This window comes from Acomys minous, assembly GCF_964271855.1.
Source record: "Acomys minous genome assembly, chromosome: 3".
Taxonomy (NCBI): Eukaryota; Metazoa; Chordata; class Mammalia; order Rodentia; family Muridae; genus Acomys; species Acomys minous.
Genome location: NC_140485.1, coordinates 48,750,198 through 48,766,686, shown reverse-complemented (window position 1 = coordinate 48,766,686; position 16,489 = coordinate 48,750,198).

Here is a 16,489-nt window from a genome sequence, read left to right as displayed (position 1 = left end):
CAACTTACATACTTATATAATGCAGTAAGAGCCATAATTATTCTAAATCCTATTGTTGAGAAAGGTGTTACATTCTTAGCAAGTATTTCAGAATTAATAGTTTCTTAATTGTTTCAGTAATTATCTTAACATATGTGGATTACCTGGGTTCAATTTTGGAATTCTGTTTCAGAATCTTTCATACTCTTGCATTTATGAATTTTTGGTATTGGAGTTTTTTATAGTTGCTTTGTCTTTCATGTAGTAAGTAGTAGTTACTCTCTAGGACAATGGTTAAAGTGGTGGACTGAACTAGTATCTCTTATGTCTCCAGAGGACTGACTTTCAACATGGTCTGGATGCTCAACCAGAGGATGTACACATCGAAGGAAAGAAAAATAATATAACTTTGCTTTTTGCCATGACTTCAGAAGTCACATGCTATTATTTTTACTTTCATCTATTAGGGAAGAAAAGCACAAATATGCCCAAGAGAGGCCCAGGAAGGAAGCTCAGGCCTCTCTTAAGTAAGATTTTGCACGGCTGTATAATATGAGAAATACTTTTTCAGCAATCTGTCAGAAAACATTAAGTGTCTGTCTTTATATAAAGAATTGTGTGCATTGGTTTTTCATTTCTTTGTCATTTTAAAACTATTTTCTGATTTCTGGTATCTTTAGTATGTTTATACTCTGTGGAGAAAACCCAGAATACAGACTTAGATGCTGATGTAAAAAGCAAAAGCAAGAGTACATTCACGTTCCTGTTGGAGAGGCAAGTTCAATGGACAAAGATAACACAGGAAAGAACTAGAACATTCCAGGTCCCTGCTTTGGGCATTGAAGCCACTTGTGTTTTTATTGCTATGATTTTCTAATGCACCTGAATCCAACAGTGCCATGCCCAGTGATCAACATACTGAAATCCAACAGTGCCATTCCTAGTGACCAACATGCTAGAGTACATGCTAGAGTGCCCAAGATAAGGGAATGTTGAGGGATTATTCATTTGTTCTCCATAAAGTCTTTCACATTTTAACAAATGAAAAATAACAAATAAATCTATGCATTCTAAATTCTAATAAATGTGTAAAAGTAAATAATATGAGTGACTAAAACTACTGAAATTGTATTATTTTCTTTGAAATGCATATTTCTTTGTCTTATATATTGACATACTAAGCAGTTGAGATGAATGTAAAATAACTAAGCAAGATCTCAATATACTGTTTATAAGAAAAATCATCTTAAGGAAATGAAAACTGAATTTATGGTTTTATTTGTTATCCTTTGCCAGCTAACAAGTTATTTCAAATGCATTGTTAAAAATGGCAATCACCTGTCATCGCACACATTGCTGACCATTGCCTCGCAGTATTAGGATTTCAGACACAGTTTTGTCAAATAGTTGAACAGTTTCTGTTTAAGATCTTTTAGAAAACTACTACTAAGTGTCAGCTTGATGGGCGTGTCTCTCACCGTGTCACTGGAGCTGCATGGTAAGTTTCTAAAGTAAACATATATGTATCAATTCCACATGTTGTTTCCTCAATGATTTAGATTCTTGTTCTTCACCGTATAACTTTACAAGCTGGCAAGCAACTTCTCACTTAGTTTTTCAACAGAAATATCAAGATAGAAACAAGAATATCTCCTATGATCCAGTTTGGCAATAACACAGACTTAGTACTGCCATATTGTATCTGTGGGTAAACCAGTGTTCTACAGAGTGATAGAATCAGTGCAAGGTAATTGAAAGATAGATGAATCCATAAATGGCTAAGTGGCTTTGCAAGGGAAAGTCTTTCAGGCAATTATAAAGATGGGGAAATTGTACCATAGATTCCCTACTAAATGGAAAGGCAAACAAAACCACATTACTTCTCAGTTCAGCTCCAGAGTCATCAACCCAGGGAAGATCATGCATAACTCACTTCAAGGCTGGTAAGCAGGCTACTTCTTGTTCCAGTAAAAAATAGAAAGAGAGATAACATGTAATTCTGATACCTGCGACCAAAAGAGAAAGGACAAAATTCATGTTTTCTTTACTGTTATGCTTTACTAACTCTTCAGTCAATTTGGTGTAGACCCATACTGATGACATATGTCCACTACTTTAAAAAGTTTTCCAAGAGAAATCCTCAAAAAACATAAACAGAAATATTGTTACCAACTATCTATACACCACTGATTATAGTCAATTTCTCACCTAAAATAATCTAAAAGCTAGTCACACATATCTATACTCTTCAATGTGAAAAATAACTACAGAATCTGACCAGATAATTGAAGATTGTTTTGTAATATGGCTCTACCTATAAATATTTAGATATTAGAACTCATTTGGCATAAAAGCTTAACGCCTGCCTTGTGACATTCTACTTGAATTTGAATTCCTCTGTTAAAACTATCCAGCTACATGATCTTCCCTAAGTTCCATACAATTTTTGTGCCTTCACTTCTTGATTTCATTTCAGTACATACAAGACTTAAAATAAATTGTAGCTGATGATATAAGCATGTTATTGATTACTACAAAGATAAAATGAATCCCTGCACATGTGTGAACCCTATGTCTTCTGTGCTTCTGTGCAATCTATAGTCTGTAGGTTGAAATGTTTGTTAATATCAATCTAATCATTCACATTTTAATGAACATCCCTTCAACATTCAAAAGACAAGGTTAGTGACACATCTCTTCTTTTTGGTAGATTTTTTTTCCCTAATCTGTCAGCAAAAAGAGCATCTTGAAAAACGTATATTACTACTTATCCCTGGGAGTTATATCAATGCAAAAAGAAAATGGAAAAGACAGTTAAGTTCATTGGTTTCCTATAAGCATTTGAGTATACAAGAGACATTCAGATAAGAACATAATGTGCCTTTCCACTTAATTATGTATGTAGTAGCTATCAGTGTTTTCTGCACAATGCCACATTGGCGCTATACTCCACTGTATCTCCTAGATGGAGGTTGAAGTGTTCTGTGTGTGCCTCAGATTTCCTCAGGAATGAGCAACCAGTGATTCTGACAAGAAGTGTAATGATTGATGTTAACAACCTACATGAAAAGTCTGTGGAGATTCCATGCATGTAGTAGTTGTAATTTGATACTTTTGTCAAGTGACAAGGCTGGAAAAATCCTCCTTCATAACTTCCTGTTATCACCCAAATGGCAAAAGTGCTCTAACTCTAAGAGAACTATACCAAACTGAAATAAAAGTGCAACCAATTACAATAAACAAACAATCATCCAAATCTTCCAGTGTCAGAACCCCATAGATTCATTCTAAACAATGCCTTTCATTGGCTGAACTCTGCACTAAAAATGTGCAAATGTTAAAAAGTGCCTCTGTCTAATATCACATTCTTCTTTTCATCCTTAACTCAAAAAATCCATCATGTTTAATGATTATCTTACAAATGAGACATGCATTAACCATGTACAAATGTGTTACACTACTCAGACTATACCTTAAAGAAAATATATGTTCATACAAAGCCATACTTGAGGTTTAAAAAGATCTTCATGTTCTTTAAAAAGAACAATGAAAATCGAAGCAACACTGAAGTTCCATCTTATACCTATCAGAATGTATAAGGACAAGAGCTCAAGTGACAGTACATGCTGGTGAGGATGTAGAGAAAGGGTAATACACCTTCATTTCTCGTGGGAATTCAAACTTGTGTAACCATTCTGGAAGTCACAATGGCACTTTCTCAGAAAATTGGGAATATTTCTGCCTCAAGACCCAGCTATACTACTCATGGGCATATACCAGAAAGATGTTCCACCATATAACAAGGATATTTGCTCAATTATGTTCATAGCAGCTTTATTTGTAATAGCCAGAATCTAGAGAGCATCTAGATGTCCCTCACATGAAGAATGGATTAAGATACTAAAACAAATTACATAATGGAATACTACCTAGCTATTAAAACCAGGAAATCTTGAAAAGTCGGGCAAATAGGTGGAAGTAGAAACAATCATCCTGGGTGAGGTAACCCTGACCTAGAAAGACATACATGGTATATACTCACTTATAAGCATATACCCACAAATTATGGATAACTGCACTACAGTACACAGACCTCAAGAAGCTAAATAAAAAGTAGGACCCTAGGGTTAATGCTTAATTCTTACTCAAAATGGCAAATCGAATAGATACTGGAAGCAGTTGAAGAGAAGGAACAAAACAGGAGCATACCATAGAGGTCTTCTGAAAGATTCTAGCCAACAGGGGATCAAAGCAAATGCTGAGACTCACAGCCAACTTAGGGGTATAGCACAGGAAGTCTTATGGAGTAGTTGGGGGATAGAAGGACCTGGAGGGGACAGGTGGTCCACAAGGAGATGAATGGAGGCAACAAATCTGGGCAGAGGAGAGGGGTGCTGCTGCAGAGACTGATGCAAGACCCAATGACTATTCATAATGTGGACTTAGATGCTATGATCAAGTGTAGTATATATGAAAACAGTGGCTTTCTCGGTCACATAATATGGCCAGTCGAAACTACTTCTGACATGGACTCTGGAGCTCACACATTGATCACTTGCCCCTGGTAGGGCAGTCTTGTCAGCCCACAGAGGAAGAGGATACTGAAAGTCCAGATGAGACTTCATAGGCTGATGTCAGGTGTTACAGAGGGAGGGCTCCCCTTTCTGATGACTGGGGGAGAGGGGAGACTGGGAGGTGACAAGAAAGGGAGCTACAATTGGAATATAAAGTGAACAAATTAAAAATAAAAGGGAAAACTAAAAAAGAAAAGAAAAAATAAACAAAGAAAAAGTCCCAACTTGTAATTCATTCATGTGACAGAATAGATCATGAGACAGTTAAGGAGTAGTTTAAAGGAATCATACTGAGAAATAAATGTACAGAAACTAGTGATGAATACAACTTGGCAGAATCTCGTTGGCAGTACTATGTATGAGAAAGCCTAATTCTGAAATCTTCATAACACACCATGGCATTTTAATGAATGTCATGAAGGACAAACATAATGATAAAAGAATATAGAAGTAATGGCAAAGATTAGGGAGAGGAATTTTGACTTCAGCCTGACACCTGGAAGACATTTTTATCCTGATTAAAATGGTGTTTACGTAAATTTGTATGTCCTATGTCAAACTAACTTAACTATTTTGTTAATTCAAATCACAATAAAACATAGTTTTTTTTCTTGCTATCATTTCCTAAATAACATAGTGTTACAATGTCGGCATTGCATATTCATAATGTTGTTGTTATAGGTGAGGTAGAGGTAATATCATGCATGCCAGAGAACATGTATAGATCATGCAACATTTATATAAAGAATTTTTGTATCTACCAAAGAGTTTAATATTCCCAAAAGTGTTAGAATTTCCCTGGATAGTGAGGAACAAAGGCCACATTTGCTTTAATAAGTTACATGGAGGAGATTATTGAGTTTAGTGGTGCTAACATACAAATGTTTCTGATGATATTTTTCTGATCTTTTCTCAGTGGCTGTTCTTGCCAAATTCTTCTCCTTTTCTTAGAAGAGCTTTGCCTGATCCTTCAGTGTAGAGCATAACAACTCCACTTACTAAAGCCCAATGGGTCTCTAACTTGTTTATCTTTAGTTAAAGTGAAATAGAAAAGTTTTATAGGTTTAAAATTTTATAGGTTTAATGGTATTTAAATTTGAATATGTTTAGAATAATTTCCACTTGATGATCCAATGTAGGCCTTGCACTCCACTGACTTATTTGAATGGCCCAATAAATAATGAATGAACAAAACACAAAGAGACATTGACAGAGCAAGGGCACTTCTGTAGCCCTAAGCCAGTAACCCTGAAGTCCATCTGCCAAATATTGTAACGTCAGTGACAGGGGAGCCTGTTGAGAGCTTATACGCTGCACTTGTGATGGCCTAGAATACACAGATTTCCTGTAAAGTAAGTGTCACCACTCTGAAAAGCACACTCAGCTATGCTTTGATTCAGAGCAGGTTATCTAGAGCTGCAGAGCAGCCATTCTGAAGAGGTGGGAAATATCCCTATAGAGACAATATTAAGTACCACCGAATATCAGGTAAGAGGTGAGATGGGAGTCAAAGCATTCCCACAAGGGACTCTATTGTCTAGGGTAGAGTGTCAGAACTGAGGAGAACTCTATAAGTGGAAGCAAAATGAGGAGGGTGGAGCTATGAATATGACTGCAAATTATGTAAACTTTTTATTTCCATATCTGGCCTTCAGGATTAAAATGTTTCAGGTAGCATGATTCTGATTACCAGACAAGAGGAAAAACAAACTCAGAAACAAAAGTTGAGACTGGCTTCACAGTTAAGAGCATTGGTGGCTCTTCCAGGGGATGTGGGTTCAATTCTCAATTCCCATAATCTACATTGCATCTCACAATTGTCTATAACCCCAGTTTCATGGGATAAGAACACCCTCAAACAGACATACATTCAAGTAAAACACTAATGCACATAAAATAAATACATACATCTTTTTTTAAAATGTCATGGGCTGGAGGGATGACTCAATGATTAAGAGCATTGTTTGCTTTTCCAGAAGTCCTGAGTTTAATTCCTAGAAACCACATGGTGAATAACAACCCAATACTGGGATCTGATGCACTCTTTTGGCATGCAGGTGTACATGCAAATAGACCACTCATGTACATATAAATAAATCTAAATAAGGAAGAAAGAAAGGAAGAAAGAAAAGAAAAGAAAGAAGGAAAGAAAGAAAATATTCTGATGCAGCACAGGACAAAGGAGGCCTTAACCACAGTAATGGAGGCAGCTAAGCATGCCTTCAGTCAGATGAGAGTAATGTGATAAAAATCAGCATATTGTTAAACTAAACTATCTGGTCTTCAACCCCATCAGAGACTCGAGTTAAGATGTTTTTAGGTCTAGATAAATGTTTTGAGTTGATAATGAGGAGATATAATAGATATTGATTTACATTCAGAAATTTAGACTCACCAAGATAGGAAAGATGTTTTCTTCAAGGATGCCAAATACAAATAACCAAAACACTATGAATGCAACATTTGTACAATCCCTGTTGTTTTGTGGTTATTCTTGCTGCTGTAGGTAGTTTATTGTATATATGTGTAATAATGTAATTGTATATGTAAAATATTTAATAAAAAATAAAAAATAAGTATATTGTGCCCTCTCACATATACTACACTGTAGAGACTCACCCCATGATCAGTTACTAAGTATACCAAAAAGTTTTCCCTTTTTTTTTTTTTTTTTTTTTTTTTTTTGCAGTTCCCTCAGACAACTATTAGAATGGTCCTATAGTCACCATGGTTCCACTGCTACAACTTGGTATTTGCAATTATTATTTGCTGTCTGATAAAATCATAGTTTTAAAATTTTTGTCTTTTCATTCTTTTTTCCATCCTCTCTTCCTCCATCCTTTTTTTTTTTTTTTAACATTTTCCTCTCTTTCTGTTTTTATTTCTTTGTTTTCTGTTTCTGTGCATGTGAGTGTGCATGTGCACATATACATGTGTGTGCATGCATGTGTGTGTGCGTGTGTGTATGCGTGTGTTGTGGCAGGGGTTCTTATGAAACATTGTTGGCCTAAAATTCACTATGCAACCATTTGGCCTAATATTCTCCTGTCTCCATTTATTATTGCTGGAAATGCAGGCATGTACATCCGTTTTCAGCTTATGACCTTTCTCTGTAATATATAGAAGGTAATTCATTTTGGTCTTTTCTGTTGCAAATTTTAGAAGGTGACCTTCTTACTTGGAGGTCTCAAAACAACTGAATTCTTATAAGCCCCTCAAATCCCTACTGCACCCTTTCAGACACTTGGCATATTCAGGGACATTCTTGAGCCTTGAGTATTTAGGATTGTGAACCTTGCATCTGGTCTATGCAGCGTATGACCCAATGTGAATACATGACTCAAATAAGCAAAGTATACTACATCTAAGCCACCTGATGTCAGGATCTATATATACATGTATGTTTATGCACGTGTAATATTAATATACATTATGATTTTCATAGTATGATACTAGTAACTGGTATTTAATATTGATCAATAATAAAATTTAGTTTTTAAAATATCAATGAAAATACACCATAGAAAAATGGGGCAACAAATGAGTTTGGTATTAAATTATGATGTGATTTTTTTATTGGTTTTATATAGTGCGAACTAAGTAAATCTACTAAAGTTTCTCTAATCTCCTTATGTAAACAAATACATCTATAGTCCAAATAATAAATATTTTTAAGATACACTGCAAGTGAAAGAGAAGTCAAGCTTTCTCATGTTTACAACAGAACACAAATATTTGAATATAGGGGAACAGGCAATGGCTAATACTAGATATGATAGTTAGTTTTAATTTTCTGTTTGGTTCAATTTATTATCACTTTAGAAGGCAGTCATAGCTATGAATTTTCTTGATCAGGTTACACTGTGAGTCTTTCTGTTGGGGATTGCCTTGATTACTATTACTGAGTTGGAAAATATTACTCATGGTGAGTGCCATCATTTGCTGGGAAAAGGATCCTGGAGTATATAAGAAGAGGGAAAGCAAGCATATGCTAATTCACTGCCTGAGATTCTGGTTGTGAATACCTACCTTTACTACCTTTACTTCCCGACAATGTTGGGCTGTAATCTTGAAGTGTGGGCCAAATAAGTCACTTTTATCTTATATTTCTTTGTTAAAGTATTTTACCATTGAAATGGGAAACAAAACTAAAGCACTAACTCATCTTTAAACTCTCCAGTCTGTGCTTAGTTCTTTCCAAGAATGGGTGTCTGAGCAGCAGCAATCCAAGAAAATGGCCAGAATATCAACATGCATCTTTCTCCAGCTCTGGTTTGAGTGGCACTTAATCATGTGTCATCCAGGTCCCCTTATTCACTGTGCTAGTGCTCAGAAGAAGTTTATTGGTCTTTCTGTGGTTCTCAGGCCCCTTTTTTCTAATGCTTAATCTCACAGTTTCCTCAGTAATTGTGTTGTTAATTCTATAAGAACATCCTCATTTCTTAATTGCGTAGACTTTTAACAGAATATTAGTTATTTTTTCTGATGCTGTGATAAAATACCCAATAAAAGCAACTTAAGGGAGAGGTCATTTTGGCTCACGGTTTGAGGGCACAGATCACCATGGAAGGGAAGTTCTAACAAAAGAGTCTCAGTTCAGTCAAGTTGATAATATTATCACAAATCCCAGTTTGCAAAGATTTATTTTTATAATACAATTCTAGAATATATTAAAGTTCTAAGAGTTAGTTTTCTATAGTTTATCATCTCTACATATCTATCATAACCCTCTGTATTTACCTGTCATCTATCATCTATCTATCTACCTATCTACCTATCTGTCTAATCAATCAATCTGTCTATCATCTATCATATATCAATTTGTTTATCTATATTCTCACACATACACAGTAATCTGTCTCAATCATTCTGGTAAGATTCCATGGAAACTCACTAGTTTGTATGACTTTCATAAACCTGTAGTGTAATTTTTCTGTAAAAAATAGGTTTCCTTCTCTCACTAATTTATAACATATTCCTAGCTAGGCAACATTTTCATGTTTGGTTTTAGTCTAAAGAAAAATTAAAAACAGTTTGCCCTGCAGGAACCTTTAATTTTTTTTTTATCTCTCCTAGAATGTTTTTACATCAGTATTGTTTTCCTGAGATAATTATTACGTAACTCCTGGGGAACCATGCACATAGAATACCACAATTTAGAATGTAATTGAATCATATTAATTTCTATACCAACATATTTGATGTTTTAAATCTTGATTTTTTCCAAAACTCTTCATGAGACTATGAAGTTTCTAGACTCCATATACAATAAATAATTAGAATATTCACTTATAGTAGCATATACATGTAAACATAATGGCATATACACACAATCTCATTAGTTAAAAGGATAAGAAAGATTGCTAATGGATTCAAGGTTAGCTTTGGCTATAAGGAGCAGTTAAGGTTTGGCTACACAGCAAGTCTGCCCCAAATCAAAAACCAAAATGAAGGCAAAACAACATTTTCTAAGTAGCACATTTTTAATTAATGTATTTATTTATTCACTTTACATCTTGATAGCCCTATTCCTTTTGACCCTCTTGACCGTTCCCAGTCCTCATCCTGCCTTCTCTATTTCTTTAAAAAGTGACCTCCCTTCAATGAGCTTCATAAGAAGATGAACAGAAAGAACTAACCTGGCCTAGAAGGCCCTATTGACACTGAAGCACCAACCAAGGAACTTGCATGGACTGGACCTAGGCCCCCTACATATATGTAGCCAAAGGGCAGCTCAGGGTCCATGTGGGTCCTCTAGTAAAAGGAGCAAGGGAGGGGGCAGGGGTGTCGCTGTCATGGACTCTCTTGCCAACTTTTTGATTGCTTTCCCCTGGAAGGTCTGTCACAGGGGAAGAAGAGTCACTAAGTAGCTCATTTATATTGTTTGAAAAGATTCTAACTCTAATAACTGTGGTTGTTCGACTGGACTCTGTGCATTATCACTTCTTTCCTCATTAAGCTTTTTTTGGTGTTTGACATTCTGACCCTCTGCTATTGTTCTTTTTAGCATGGCCAGGTGCTTTAATGTCTAGTATCTTTCATTTCTTTTACCTACTTTGCCAGGCTCTTTTCCCTGTTTCTCTCCCTATGATGTTTCCATCCTTTTATTTTCTTTATATTTGCAGTTACTGTTGTTTATCCTAATGTCTTCTCTAGTTGTGGATAAAAATGCCTATTTTATATCATTTCATTCTTTACCTCATCAGTCCTTATGCATGTCATCATGAATCTTGACAGTGTTGATGATGGGGTTTCAACATCTGCCACATGTCTACACTATATGTCTCTATTATTTTATTTTTGCTTGCATGTGTGGTAAACGGCTAACTATGTAAGCAATCGGTACTTATGCACATGTATGAGCATATGTAAATAGAAGAGTGCTTAATTTCAGGTGTAGTTCCATAGGATCTGACTATTATATTCTTTTTAAAGATAGAGATGGTGACTGTCACTAGACCACAGGATTACTGGATTCCCTAGGCTGGCTATTAAGCCTCACAGATTCTCATGGCTCTAACTCTCCAGTGTTAAGATTATAAGAATAGACCACCAGCACAAAATCCTGTGGAAGAAACCAACCAATATCAGATTAAAGTTTAGTCCCACACCATGAGATGGAACCCATACCCAAAATTGCTTGAATGACTAAAATCCTGAAAAAAAAAAAAAAGATAGGTCCGAGATTGAGGAGAACACCAAATACTGTATAGACACTCTGTTATATTTATTAACAGGCCCTTGCTTAGCCATCATCAGAGAAGCTTCTTCCTGCACCAGATGAGAATAAATACAGAGGCCCAGAGCAAGATAATTTTCAGAGAATGAGAAATGTTGGTATAGTCAACCCTAAACAGGAAGTCTTCATCAAATCTATTCCCTTAGGTCTCAGGGAACCCTGAAGAAGAGGAGGCAAAAGAGAATAGGAGCCAGGAAAAATAGAGGGAAGCAAGGAAACAAGGCTCTGTAAACCAAGAGGGTTAGTGTACATAGGAAATCACAGCCTTTGACTCAGCATGTGGAGGACCTCACAGCATACGTCTGTGCCAGGTAACAAGGATACTTGACTTCATCCATAAATCTGAAACTGTTTCCATTTGATGATGACTTGTAAATCAAAATTTAAATTAAGTTTTCTCTAAGAGGGTCACAGTGGGGAAACAAGCTATGCTTAAGGGCCAGTTGGCATCCTTGAAAGTTCCCTGTCTCATAATGCCATGTCAGAGATTTCCATTTGTGTGTGCTGGGGAGCGGTGTGTGTGTGTAGGGGTGTGTGTGTGTCAGGGGGGGGACAGTGTCCTTTGTGTACATACTATAGCTTCCTATTTTGTGATGTTAAGGAACTCCTGAGTGTGCGAACTAATGGGTCTCTGTGTCTACATTTCTTGTGCTTTTTCTTGGGCACAATTCTTTACATTTGTGTGTTTTGTCCTATTTTGATGTCTTAGTTTTGTTTTATCTTATTATATATTTTTATCATTATTGCTTTGAATTATGTTTGTTTTCTAATGAGAGACATAAGGCAGTGGATACAGGTAAATGGAAGAAGGTGAAGAACTAGGAGGAGTAAGGAATGTAATCTGGATACATTAGGGAGAAAATGCCATTTTTTAAAAAAGAAATATACATAGTAGCATGCATAACTTTTGTGAGGACTCTGGGGATTGGATGCAGAGTGTCATGATTCTGTTGCAGGCACTATAGTGACTCAGCTACTTTTCAACTCCCTTAATATTTTTAATTCCCAAGTTAATAATGTCTCATTTTTTCCCTATGTATTAATGATATTCCACTGAGAGAAAAAAGGAAAGAAATTAATAATGGAAATGTACATGAACCATTAAGTCCTAATATGGGGTTTATTTTCATATTTAAGGGACAGAATTAATTTGGCATTCTGATATTTATTTGAATCGATGTGTTTTGATAAAGTAATTTATCATCATTACAATTAAGTAATAGTTTGGTTAATACTTTATTTAAATGGATCTGGGTTCTGTTCTAATCTATTAACAACACATTGGCTCTGTCTTTGGGAAGATTATGTTTTCATAGGTAGAGAATAATAAGTAGAAAAAGAAATGAGGTGCAGGCACCTACTTTAAGGACCTAGGTAATATAATACCCTCTCTTTCATAGTGTTCACAAAAGTGATTCTGGAGCTGTTAATCCTGGTGGTTCTCCTTCTCCTGACAGGAAAATAAATATTCCTTATTGTAAAAGATTTATTCTCTACACCGTCATAGCTGAGTCAATCAATATAGTATAATGTTTCCCTAGACGGTTTGCTTTGCAGAACACATTTCATCAGCAAATGCACATTAATAAAACACCTGATTCCACAGTGACAATCATATGGCTTCAGAAACTTAAACTAATAGGAACCACAAACATCAAATCTCGAGAGCAAAATGCTAATTATGCTTTTCTTTTTTGCAGAGTAACAACAGCAGTTGTAAACCTAAGTCTTAATCTAAAGATCCTGACATGAAAATGATTGAGTCCAGTAAGAAATTTCAAATACAGACTTGTTGATATCAAGTTAAAACCCAAAAGTGATTTATTTTACATGTAGTTTTCTGTATATATACCATGAAACATTTTAGCTTTATTCTTAATGGGCTTATACCTTAATTTTCATGAACAGCTGCAATTATAATTCATCATAGAATATAAAAGAATTAAAGTGATTCTTGAGCAATATCACAGAATATGATTTTGGCTAGAAAATTAGAATTTTACTGAATATGTCCTTATTATAGTGGTTCATTTTTCTCTCCCTCTAGTCTCAGCCTCTTATATAAGTTTGTAAGCAAAGGAAGTTAGTAAATTCTTTTATCTTTTACTTATATAATATAGTATAATTTTAAATGTTACCTAACATTGAACATCTTGATGTTACTGTGGTCCTTAACAATCTGTGTCCTGTAATAACTGGAACCAGACTGAATTTAATCTTTTTGTTTATGCATTTCAATTCAAGTAATGAACATTTTGATATTAATTTATCATTAATAATAAAAATTAAACAAATATTAATCATTTAGAAATATATTAACCTAAAGTCAACTAAATAATTCTATAGAATTATACTTTCTAGTATATAAGGGATACTTATAATATTTGGCCATTGCACATAAGAGACACTACTGAACATTTTACATTGGAAGAGTCATGCATATTTAGATCCCATTAACATTTTTTCTAGGTTATGGGACTAAAGTTGCACTTCATTGTCTTTCTTTATTCTTACTGAAAATATATACCTTTTCTAAAATAAATACAGATCATTTTTATATTAAAGGAATTAATTTTATTATCTGAATGAATTGTTTATTTCTTATCAACCCAAGAATGAAGCTGTAAAGTAGTACACAATTGAAACAGCCACATGGGCAGCTGTCATCTGGCTATCTGGACCATTCCACTGAAGTTCCCTTATTTGGGCTGTCATTTTCTTTATGCCTGGCTTCAAACAATCAATTAGTGACATTCCTAACTTATTCTTCTGTGTGCTGGGATTACACATGTGCACTGCATCATTTTGCTGGAGCTAGAAAATTTCAGTGTGATGCTTACTGGTTTCCAGTTTGCACATTAATTTCTACTGGAGCAAATCATCACAAACATTTGCCCTAAAGAGAACACACTTATTGTCTTAATTTCTATATGAATTAAGTTTACAATGGAAAGCTGGGCTATGGTGGTGCACACCTTTAATCCTAGCACTCGGGAGGCCGATGAAGGCGGATTGCGGTGAGTTCGAGGCCAGCCAGATCTACAAAGTGAGTCCAGGACAGCGAAGGAAACACATAGAACCCTGTCTGAAAAAACAATAAATAAATAAATAAATAAATTCACATTGGATGATAGTAAGGTTTTTGTGGTATGTGAGAATGTCACAAGGTTAATGTTTAGATGTAACCTAATGATGTCTCTTATTTAGAGAGTTTGCATCTAAGGTAATTTAAGATTCTGACAAAAGGAATAACCCTTTCTCTGATTTTGAAATCCCCTGAACATTATGTTAACATTAAGGCAGATGGAGTAGACTTGGTGATATGTAGGCATAAACCTGAATTTCATATCTGAATCCTTTTGCTTCTGTATTTTAAGGCACCTCACAGTAGAAGGACTATAGAGAGAGTACACTGACTGCGTTATTCAAGACTATTCCTCATGTAGAAACAGGACTCAGTCTTCTGGAAGCTCCTCAGGTGCTTAGATGTGCTTGGAGTATGGAGAATATCTGTCAATCCAGATTGTAGTAATTGTAAGTCAACTAAACTGTTTATCTGTAGCTATGCACTTTGAAATGCTATCCATGTTATTACATGATGGATATTTTTTTATTTTCATATGTCCATTTACCTTGAGTCCCAGAGAATGAGGTTCTCAAGACAGACCCAATCATCCTCAGCCTTGCCTGTTCCCAAATCATGGGGTTTACAACCTACTGAGCATTGATTAAATGCTCAATTTAATCTTGATCCAATTCTTGGATGTTTCCTTCATGTGACTAGGGGAAATAAAATTGCTTATATAAGAAAAACCCCAACTCTATATCTACCACAGTTTGTGTGTGTGTGTGTGTGTGTGTGTGTGTGTGTGTGTGTGTGTGTGTGTGTGAGTGTGTGTGTGTGTGTGTGTGTGATAAACCAGACTGCCAGGGGCATCATAGTCTCAAAGATAAGGTTGTATGATCATTTTGGTAATAATAATGTTTGATGAACTGCTCCTTACTTTCAACAAATCAATCATTATTCTTGAAATATATTATACCAAAACAACAGAGAACTCTTTAGTAAACTTAATATTATTTAATTTATATTTTACAGTTGGTGAAATTTCTATTTTAGATGCTGGTATTTCATTTACTTTGTGAACTGGGATAAATTTAATTTCTAATATTATATAAATTTTATTTCTGAGCATGATGGATAATGCTGCTAAAAATGTGAGGTGATTTTTATGCCTATATTCAACCTTGCAAGTGGAAACTAACATGATAGAGACAGACAGACAGACAGACAGACAGATAGACAGAAAGAAAGATATTGAGACATATATATATATATGAGATATATATATACATATCTTGTGATCCAAATACATGGAAAGATTTAAAACTTTTTCTTTGTTTCTTGTTGTTGTTGTTATTGTTATCCTCTTCTTCCTCCTCTTCTTCTTCTTCTTCTTCTTCTTCTTCTTCCTCTTCTTTTTCTTTTTTTACTAACTGTTCTGTTTTATATCTTTGTATACTGTGATGGTTAGTGTTAATTGTCACCTTGACTGCTAGCCTGATTCATTGAGGGATTGTTTTGATTGCTCTGATAAGGAAACTGAGACAGAGGAGAGGACATTCTAGTGGGACTCTAGATGAGAATATCATGGGAGAAAGGCAAAGTAGAAGGATCCAGAGGGTCCTAGAAGCCTACAAGTAGAACATTATGATAGGCAGATTTGGGCACAGGGGTCCCGCTCAAACTAAGGCACCAGCCAAGGACAATATAGGCAGTAAACCTTAAACCCCTACCCAGATCTAGCCAATGGTCAGAACACTCTCCACAGTTGAGTGGAGAGTGGGATATGACTTTCTCACATACTCTGGTGCCTCACATTTGACCATGTCCCCTGGAGGGGGAGACCTGGTGGCACTCAGAGGAAGGACATCAGGTTACCAAGAAGAGACTTGATACCCTATGAGCATATACAGGGGGAGGTAATCCCCCTCAGGAACAGTCATAGGGGAGGGGAAAATGGGAGGGAGGGAAGAATGGGAGGATACAAGGGATGGGATAACCATTGAGATGTAACAAGAATAAATTAATAAAGGAGAATAAAAAGTTTAATTTTTGAACATAATTGTGAAAAAATATCTCAATTGTGTTTGATGATGTGGTGATATATCTTAATTGTAGGGGAAGTTATTCCTG